General features: G+C 42.6%; 1 long non-coding RNA gene across 2 annotated transcripts in view; it reads left to right on the top strand.

Annotated features, from left to right (window-relative positions):
- The first annotated feature begins 3761 nt into the window (after window positions 1-3761).
- LOC126963992 (uncharacterized) overlaps window positions 3762-10191 on the top strand; it is a 24422-nt gene continuing 17992 nt past the window's right edge. The window contains exons 1-2 of one of the 2 annotated variants that reach the window (XR_007729280.1): window positions 3762-4106; window positions 5803-5941. This is a non-coding gene — a long non-coding RNA (uncharacterized LOC126963992). Of the gene's footprint in view, window positions 5942-10191 lie in introns of both variants that reach the window. The other variant, XR_007729275.1, reaches the window with a different exon arrangement.

The following is a 10191-nucleotide window of genomic DNA, read 5'->3' as shown; positions in this document are numbered from 1 at the left end:
CTGCAATTTTGAGCAATAGATGTCACAGTCAATGACCTTCCCTAGCCAACAGAACAGTGTGCATTTAAATTGACTCCTCTGATATTTTTATGTGATATGGAGGGGTATAGGACATGAGACTCCCTGTCAGGGCCACATAGAAGAATCCTACCTTGGGTGGGAAGTTGGACTTGATAAACACTGAAGTCCTCTATTACACTCAGATTCTATGACTTTAAGATTTATATTTACTTCTGTTCACAGAAATAGAAAGTTTCAATGATTCTTTATCAGTGGTGATGTTCTTCCCAGAATGCCATCATTTAGTAAGTCTCATATATGTATACATACATCTCTGCTCTTAGACTTTGCCACTGACCTACTTTTAAAGTTCTTGGAGCAGGTCATGGAGATGAACTAATCCTTCTTAGTTTACTTGTTTCTGGTGTCCTGAATGACCAAAGGGAGCTCATGAAGTACAGCTGGCTAGAGAAGAAGGGGAAGCAGCATCAGTCGTGGAGCAGTGCTGATGACCCATGTGGTCAAACCATGGCTTTGGACTATTTGGCTGTGAGTTACCAAGAATTCAAGGCTGTTTGAAGAATGGCACGGAGGAAAATCTGGCCATAGCTGTGTTGACCCCCAGAATGATTAGATTCCAATGGAAAACAACAGAAGATTAATACCCTGGTTCCACAGGTATCCTGTACAATGGCTCTTCCTCTTCACAGTGATCTTATTAAAAACCCTGAATCTGATCATCACTCCACTAATACTCTCCAACTCTACTTATAATAATATCCAAACTCATATCATGGCCTTAATGGTCTGATTCCTGTGTCTCTCTCCAGCCCTATTTCACATACTTATTCTAATATTTACTTCTTGAGGGCAGAAGCCTTATGTCCTGCTGCACCTGCAATATTGAGACCAGCACGTGGTACAAATCTCAATACCTGTTGGTTAAATAAATGAAACCAGGTGGGCGCAGTGACTCGTGTCTGTAATCCCAGCATTTTGGGAGGCTGAAGCGGGTGGCTCACTTGAGGCCAGGAGTTTGAGACCAGCCTGGTCATCATGGTGAAACCCCATCTCTACTAAAATACAAAAAATTAGCCAGGTATGGTGGCAAGCGCCTGTAATCTCAGCTACTCAGGAGGCTGAGGCAGGAGAATCACTTTAACCCAGGAGGCAGAGGTTGCAGTAAGCCAAGATTGCGCCACTAAACTCTAGCCTGGGTGACAGAGTGAGACTCTATCTCAATAAATAAATAAATAAATAAATAAATAAATAATAATTTAAAAAATGAAACCAGTCTTGACTTCCAAAGGACTTTACTGAGTTCATATAATGGAACCTCTCATCACTATATTGTTAAGAAGAAACCCTTTTTTGAACGCCCACCCCTATATTTCCATGACGCTTCAGGGATGAAAAGCATTTGTTTGATTACTGAGAGGATAGCCGGAGAAGTGAAGAATAATGTGATGTTCAGTTCAAACTCCTTGGGGGAATTCGGTTGTGAAAATGGAATTACCCAAGTTGGATTCTGCCCAGGATGCCAAGCTTAAGTTATTGGGTAAGTGCACATTAGAAAAATGAATTTTGGCAGCTGCCAAAATATTCTCTTCATGTGAAAGTAAGTGACCTTGGATTTAGTTTCTGTTAACGACTGGCTTTTTCTGGCAGAGGCAAGAGATGGATACTTTGAAGGAGCCATGGTTTTGCAATGACAGCAGCAGTACCAGGAAACTTGCGGGTTGTTACAGTGCATCCATTTCTGTTAGGAATGTGATGGACCAAATGTGCTTTTTATTTTGCCAGTGTTTGGACCCTTCATTTGGATAATCATCCATGATTGTAGCTGACTATATTCCAAGATTCATAAGCTTTGGCACCTGAATCAGATACCTCTGGAGAAAAAAGAAGCAATTTATTCATTCATTTCTTTCTTTTTCTTTTTTTCCTCTCCCATTTAACTGTCCCAAATGTCAGTGAATGAGTCAAATGTTCAATATTTTTCCACAGGGGCTGACTTTGGAGAAGCCAGTACAGTCCATCATAGTGTTTTCTCAACTAGTTCATCATGACATTCTGGGATTTTGAAAGGACACTTTTTCCGTGTCAAGCCGTCCTAGGGTGGCTAATATGCCTTTTCTCATTTTTGACAAGACAGGGAGGACAGGGTGATAACACAGCAGGATAAAATGCAGAGAGTGGCTGGATGCTGGCTGTTTATGCGTGGATGTTGAGAGAGAAAATGCAGATTGAACTGAGGGTAAGATGCCAGGGACTTGCAAGAGGGCTCCTTCTCTGAATAACCTCATATTCCAGCAAACTCATAAAAATTGGAAAATAATTTTAAACAGTGGAAGCCTTCTTTGAGGCATTTATATTTCCTGTTAATAAGGTCACAAATAATCACCTTTATTATGAATCCAAATAAAGTATATGATGCTGCTCATGGTAGGATTTGGGGAGAACCACCCCAAAATACCTCCCCGACTAGCCTAATATGGTGCTTACAGGTTCTACCCATACTCTTTCTTTGAGTACTAGCGCTAGCTCTCAAATATCCTGAGAAAATGCTGGTGTTTTAACTGGGAGAAGAAGATCAATTGACAGGGATGGGGTTGGTTTGTTTAGCTATCTGCTAAGAATGCAAGAGATTTGCGATGGACTGAATGTTTATGTCTCCCCCAAATTCATGTATTGAAATCCTAATCCCAAGGTGGTAGTATTAGGAGGTGGGGCCAGTCCACAGAACCAAGTGCTCTCACAGTGGAGAGCTCTGGGAAGGCAAAAACATCCATGTGTTTGGAGGAGGTAGTGAATGAGCCAGCAGATTCATGCCAACACAGACATGTGTGAGCTACTTAATGGCTGTGGTTTCACTTCTTCCCTCCCACTCTCACACAATATCTCCTGTGGTCCACACTAATGGAAAACATGCAGCAAAGGGAATTCTGGGAAATGCAGTTCAGCCTCATCAAGTTGACACCCATCAAGCCACCATACCAGGTCAGTTGATTCCAGGATGTGTGGCCTTTCCATGACAACACATTGCCCCTCCCCAAATGGCTCTGTCCATTGCTTGTTCAATATTTACACCCAAGAAAGCCATTCTTCCTAGGTCAGCCCTGTTTAAGTATTGATGCCACAGGCCTGGAACAGGTCAAGGCATGGTGGAGAAGGACCAGGAGGTGAGCATCATCCTGAGGAAACCCTACAACAATTCAGCTGCAGTTGGAAAGAAAAAGAGTCTGATCCCTGGGGTGAGCACAGTAGAGGTGAGGCATTTTGTCTTCCACATATCCCTAGCCTGCCACTACCACTTTCTCCCATAGTTAGCCACCAGGTACAGCTGTGCTGTCTCTGTACTGCGCTACAGTGTCTAGCTGATGGGGAAGGAAGACAGTGGGTTGAAATATAACCCTGCTTCTCTCACCAGTCTCAGCGATGTTTCAGCCCAGAGGAATAAAAGCTTTTTCCCCAGTCCATGGGCCTGAAGGAGCCACCTTTTTATAATTTGCACAAAGGCATTAGAGGTGTAGCTGTGCCCCTTGAATCCTCTGCCTACAGCTGTCTGACATAATACAAAATACATATTTAATCTTCTACACCAGTTCCTGACACATAGGTCTTAAAAACCTCATCATTTCCTGAATGATAGGAGTAAGAGAAGCACCATTTGTTGTATTTGGTCTTATTCTCAGTTCCCTGACACAAGAGCTTTTAAGACCCTTGAAATCTCCAGAGTGATGAGTGTCTTTTTTATGCTAATGAGATGACTAGTACCTGGGGTCCCTAGCCAGCTTCAGGATGAGGGCTGGTCACCAGAAAACCAAGCCTTGACGAGAGGGTTGGAAATTTCAGCCATATCTCCCCTCCCCATTCCCCACCTCAACTTCCTGGGAGGGAGGGGGGCTGGAGAGTGAGTCGATCACTAACAGCCAGTGATTGAAGCAACCATATCTACGCAATGAAACCCCCATAAAAACCCCAAACAACGGGGTTCAGAGAGCTCCTGAGTTGGTGGACACATTCACGTGCTGGGAGGGTGGTGCACCCCAACTCCGTGGGGACAGAAGCTCCTGCACTTGGTACCCTTCTGGACCTCCCTCCAGGTACTGCGTTGTCTGTGTGCTCATTTGTATTCTTTATATTTTCCTTTATAATAAACTAGTAATGGTAAAATGTTTCTGAGTTCTGTGAGACACTGCAGAAAATGATGAAAGCTTAGGGGATTGTGAGAGCCCCTGATCTGTAAGCAAGCCGGAAGTTATGGGTCACCTGGGGACCCACTGCTTGCAATTGACAAATGAAGGGGGGGCAGTCTTGTGGGACTGAGTCCTTAACCTGTGGGGGCTCATGTTAACTGTCAGCACAAGCTAACCAGTGTCATAATTGAAGTAAAGTGGACATCCAACACCCAGTTGGTGTCCCCTGAGAATTGGAGAATTGCTCAATATGACCCATAAATTTGGCATCAGAAGTGTGTGAGTGGAGAAAAGGGCTTTTGTTGTTGTTGTTGTTGTTTGTTTGTTTTTCATTTGAGAAAGCCAAGCCAGGACAGTTTGCCTGGACTTCAGAGACTGCCTTCAGGCTAGCTCAGCTGCTGGTCTACCTGGCTGAAGCCTGAGAGGACCTCCATGTGAGGAAAGTAGGAGCAGAGATGAAAAACCAAACAACTAGTTTCACACTGGTCCTCCCAAAGCATCAGGACAATGCCACCTTTGTCCGGGCTTTGAAAAGAAAATAAAACAAATAATAGTTAACAGGATCACATACTTGGTATTGTGCTGAGGATGTTATATGAATTATTCATTCAATAAGTATTTACTGATGACCTACTATATGCCAGAAAATATTCCAGGTGCTGAGGATATAGAAGAAAACAGACAAAAATCCCTGGCTTCATGGAATTTACATTCCAAAGGGAGTGAGATAAGAGAATTTAAAAAGTAAAATATATGATATGGAAATGATGATAAATGTTATATAGAAAAATAAAACAAAGAAGGGTGCTAGGAAATGCTAGTGAGAGTTGAGGAGGGGAAGGTAGCTCTTTTAAATGTGGTGACCTGGTAAAGATCTCACTTCAAACTGATCTGGGGCCAGGTGCGGCAGCTCACACCTATAATCCCAGCACTTAGAGAGGTGTAGGCTAGAGGATAGCTTGGGATCAGGAGTTTGAGACATAGTGAGAGCCCATCTGTATTTAAGAAAACAAACACAAACTGATCCAGAAGACATCGCATCAGACAGATTATATTGTTATCATTTCACAGATTAGGAAACTGAAGCTTAGAATATGAAACTTTTTCTTAGGAAAAGATCTGTTGTCAGCTATTCATATGTTAGAGTCTATCTCTTCCCTAAGTATTTGCATGGCACTTGTTCCTTAGCAGTAGAATGCAAAGCAATTTGTACATGGTTAAGGAATTTTAACACCAAAAGTTGTGCTGAAGGTCTGAGAGAAGAGGAGAGCTTTCATCTCTTGGGACTCCTACAATCACAACGCCTTGGTTGGTGGGTCCTGCTTATCTAGTCTTCCTCTTGACCTAGAACAAACCACTTCTGATGCTAGGCAGGGCTCTGTGACCACAGAACAGCTTTTTGTTGTTTTCTCAGCCAATTTCTAATTAGACTTTGTTTTTGTTTTAGCAGTTTTAGGTGCACAGCAACATTGAACAGGAAGTACAGAGTGTTCCCACAAACCCCCTACCCTCACACCATACAATCTCCCCAACTAATGACATATTGCCAGAACAGACTTATTTACAAGGTTAACTTCTTCCCTGTCTTGCCCCTTTCTCACAGATCAAATCTGGGCTACAGGTTCCATTGGTATTGCTCTTTGGGTCCTGAGTCCCCCATTGCCCACCTGGGCTGCCCAGGCTGTCACGGGCCTGCCATTCTCTCCTTGCAGATGCACAGTACCTGCAAAGGATGTACAACGGTGAGTGGGGCACAGGGGCAAACAGATGGCGTGGCTCCACAGTACTTTTGGGGCTGCAAGCTGTGGGGCTGAGGGCTGTCCCTGCTTCATCCTGTCAACTTAGAGAACCTTCTCCCAGCCAAGGTTATAAATTATTTTCTAGGAATTTCTCAGCCCTGGATTTCCCCGTTTGCTTTTTAGTTTCTCATCCTGAGTTGGCTCAGCCTGTCCTTCAGACTTGCCTAAAAACTCCCCTTTTAGTGTTGAGCCTTGAATAAATTTTCTTCTGCTGCCACGGCTGAGTTACTGCCTAGGTGCTGGGTCCATGCTGTCTCTAGACGGCTGCCTGGCCCTGGGGCTGAGAGGAAGCAGCGTCCAGCCAGACACCCACACCTTCAGACAGAGCCGCTTCTGAGAAGCAGTGGGGTAGAAATGTGTCATCTGCCAGAGGGCGGGACGGGGAGACTTAGGCTGCGGGGAGGGGGAGGAGGAACCAAGCCAGATGGGGGTGGAGGGATTGGGAGGCGGCGGGGGGTGGGGTGGGGGTGACATCAGGCTTGATCTTGCCTGGACTAAGGGGAGGCCATGGGTGAGCTTGCTTTTTGAGGAAAAAGGAGGTGAGATCATTGATGAGCTTTCCTTACTTGAGAGTCAGGGGATGAGGTCACACTTGGGTTTGTGTTATTTGGGAGAAGAAAGAGTGAGATCATGCTGTTTCCCTTATTTTGTATCAATAAGTGAGGGGAGGAGGTACACGGTGCCCAGTACACCTTATTTAAGAGGTTGAGGTGGTTTGGAAGGCCTTCTGCCTCTAAACTGAGGGTTGCCCTGACCGGGCAGAGCCTGGGAGCAGCCCCTCCCAGGGCAATTCAGTGCTTGGCTGGTTTTGCTGTATTGCTCAGGTCACCCAGGGCTGCACTACGGCTTTCATGAGCCCCGATGGCTTTTGCCTTCTTGAGCCTTTTCCTCCATTAAAATTTTTAAAGATTTTACGACTGCGTTGGTATAAAAATTAATATAAGGCCAGATTTATTATTATATAAGCAATTTATTTTTCTTCTGATTTGAAAAGAAATTAAAATTAAAACATTTTTGTGGGCCTCTAAAAGTTCTCTGTGCCTATTGCTCCTAATGGATGAATTGGTCCTGAGGTCACTGGGACAGTCAGGACTCTTCTGGCCTTCAGAAAGAAATCTGGGGCTGGAGCCAGAGCAGAGAGGGCCCCACCCACTCCCTAACTTCACTTTACCTCTCTGAGACACTCTACCAGGGAATTGACTAAGAGAACTGTGCAGAACTGGCCCGTCTTCTTGTACAGTCACACACCACATAACAATGTTTCAGTCAGCGGCAGATCACGTATACGACAGTGGTCCCATAAGATTATAACGGAGCTGAAAAATTTCTACTGCCCTCAGCCCCGTGGCAGCTCAGCTCGCAGCCCTGAAAGTACCGTGGAGCCATGCGGTCACTACTGCCTAGTGATGCTGTAGCTGTTGTAACATTGTAGTGCAACACATTACTCACGTGTTTGTGGTGATGCTGGTGTAAACAAACCTATTGCTAGTCATATAAAAGCATAGCACGTATAATTATGTACAGTAAATAATACTTGATAATAAATGACTGTGCTACTGGTTTATGTGTTTACTATACCATATGTTGTTATTTTAGAGTATACTCCTTCTTCTTATTAAAAAAAGTTAACTGTAAAGCAGCCTCGGGAAGGTCCTTCGGGAGGTATTCTAGAAGAAGGCATTGTTCTCATAGGAGACGGCAGTTCCATGGGTGTTACTGCCCCTGAAGACCTTCCAATGGACAAGATATGGAGGTGGGAGACAGTGATATTGATGATCCTGAGTGTGGGTAGGCCTAGGCTAATGTGTGTGTTTGTGTTTTAGTTTAAAAAGAAAAAAAAAAAGAAAAAGCTTAAAGAACAAAGATATAAATAATATTTTTGTACAGTTGTACAATATATTTGTACTTTAAACCAAGTGTTATAAAATAGACAAAATGTTTAAAAAATTAAAAAAATTTTAAAGTTAAAAAGCTCCGGTAAACTAAGGCTAATTTGTTATTGAAAGAATAAAAAAATTTGTTTATAAATTGGGTGTAGCCTAAGTTTGCAGTGTTTATAAAGTTTATGGTAGCGTACAGTAACGTCCTACGCCTTCATATTCACTCACCACTCACTCACGGACTCACACAGAGCAGCTTCCAGTCCTGCAAGGTTCATTCATGGTAAGTGCCTTATACAAATGTATGTTTTTAAATCTTTTATAACATTTTACTGTCCCTTTTTTTCTGTTTTTAGATATGCAAATACTTATCATTGTGTTACAGTTGCCTACAGTATTCAGTAGAGTGACATGCTGTGTAGGTTTGTACCTTGGAGCAATAGGCTATTCCATATAGTCTAGGTGTATAGCAGACCGCAACACCTAGGTCTGCATAAGTGCACTCTATGATGTTCCCACACTGATGAAATCACCTAACGATGTATTTTTCGGAAGGTATCCCTGTCATTCAGCAACACATGACTATACTAAGAGGGTGATGTGCAGAGGCAGCATGGTCTGTCAGGCAGCAGGCTAGCTGAGGAGAACTTACTTAAGATGAATTGCCCTCTTAGACTAAGTAATCCATCAAAGAGCAGATACTGGTCATTTCCCTAGATAAAGGCAGAGACCAATGGTTCATTCATTCATTAAACAAATACTTATTGAACCCTAACTATGTGCTAAGTAATATTCCTTGGGGATACAGATAAGTTCTGGGTCTCCTGGAACATATACACTGTACATTTAAATCTCTAAAAGTGTCTATTTATAGCCACAGATAAGTTAGGAAAAGGGGAGAGGGAAACAGAATTAAATTGTTAGAAGCCTTGTCACTTACTACTGCTAACAGCCTGACATGCATTATGTCACTTGACCGTTTTAACAACCCTGTGAGGCATGTATTATTATTTCTATTTCATAAATGAGGAAACAGAGGCTCACAGAGATTAGGAAGCATGTTCACAATCTCACAGTTCACAAGCCTGGGTTGGAAAGCAGTTCTTATTCATTCCAAGGTTTGTGATATTCCACCTGGTTACTCTGCCTCACTAGTTATGATTTATGTCCAACAGGATTTTGATTACTAATAGTTTTCTCTGAGTGTTTTTTACAGTACAAAGTTATACATACTGCTTCTTGGCAAAGGTGAGGTAAATCACACCAGAAAGAAGCTAAATTCAGAATGAATGGAAATAGAGCCTGGGTTAGAAATGTAGGAAAGGCAGAACCTTCTTAGTCCATTTGGGCTATAGTTTGTAAAGGGTGAGGTCTCAATGTCTGGGGAAGACCACCATAGTCAAGTGGAGAGATTACTTAGGTTTCAGGAGACATGTGTTTTCATATGAGTGAAATACTGAAGTAACGTGTCTGTTAAGGTATGTTTCTGTCATCTGGTTAAGATATGAGCTGTAGTTACCATAGGTGCTGCATATACCAACATACAGACAGTAACTGGTGCAGTGTATAGTACAGCATGAGAAGAAAATAAACATAAAGAAGAAAATAAAGATCACCTATAATCACACCACTAGGTAATAAACATCATTAACATTTTGGTGAATATCCCTCAAGTTTTTTTTCTATTAATATCATTTAAACAAATACACAACTAAAATCTTATATTCTAATAGAGATTTGATATTTTTCTACTAAACAATATATCACACACATTTAACCCCATGCAGTTAAGTATTCATATACAACATGATATTTAATGGCTACATAGTGTTCAGTTGTGTAGATGGATCATAATTTATTTAAGAAATCCCCTGTTGGTAACTACACTTAATTTGTTGTCATTTTTCTCACTGTTGTATGTAACACAGACATGAACAGCTTTATGCGTAAATCTTTGCAAGAATCCCTAATTATTTCCTAATGGCAAATTCCCAGAAATGGAATAGCTGGCTGACAGAGCTTAAATATGTTCAAGTCTTTTGTAAACAGAAATCAAGCTTCAAAGAACAAACCCAGTTGGGATCGAAATCCTGGGATGTACAGGACAGAATCTCAGATCAGCTGAGACTCCTTCAGGCAGGCACCAAGGCTCTGGGTACACATGGTTCAGGAGCCAGGAGTCAGAGACTGTAGCACTGGAGACCTAGACACAGCAGGTGAATGTCAGTCCTGGAGCAGGAGCTGTTGCTGTTGACTTGTATGTGCCACATGCTGGGTGTTTGTGTCTATGTGTGTTTGCGTGTGCATGCACAC

Source organism: Macaca thibetana, chromosome 1 (genome assembly GCF_024542745.1).
Source record: "Macaca thibetana thibetana isolate TM-01 chromosome 1, ASM2454274v1, whole genome shotgun sequence".
In the NCBI taxonomy this organism is placed as follows: Eukaryota; Metazoa; Chordata; class Mammalia; order Primates; family Cercopithecidae; genus Macaca; species Macaca thibetana.
This window is presented reverse-complemented; position numbering and strand designations above follow the sequence as displayed.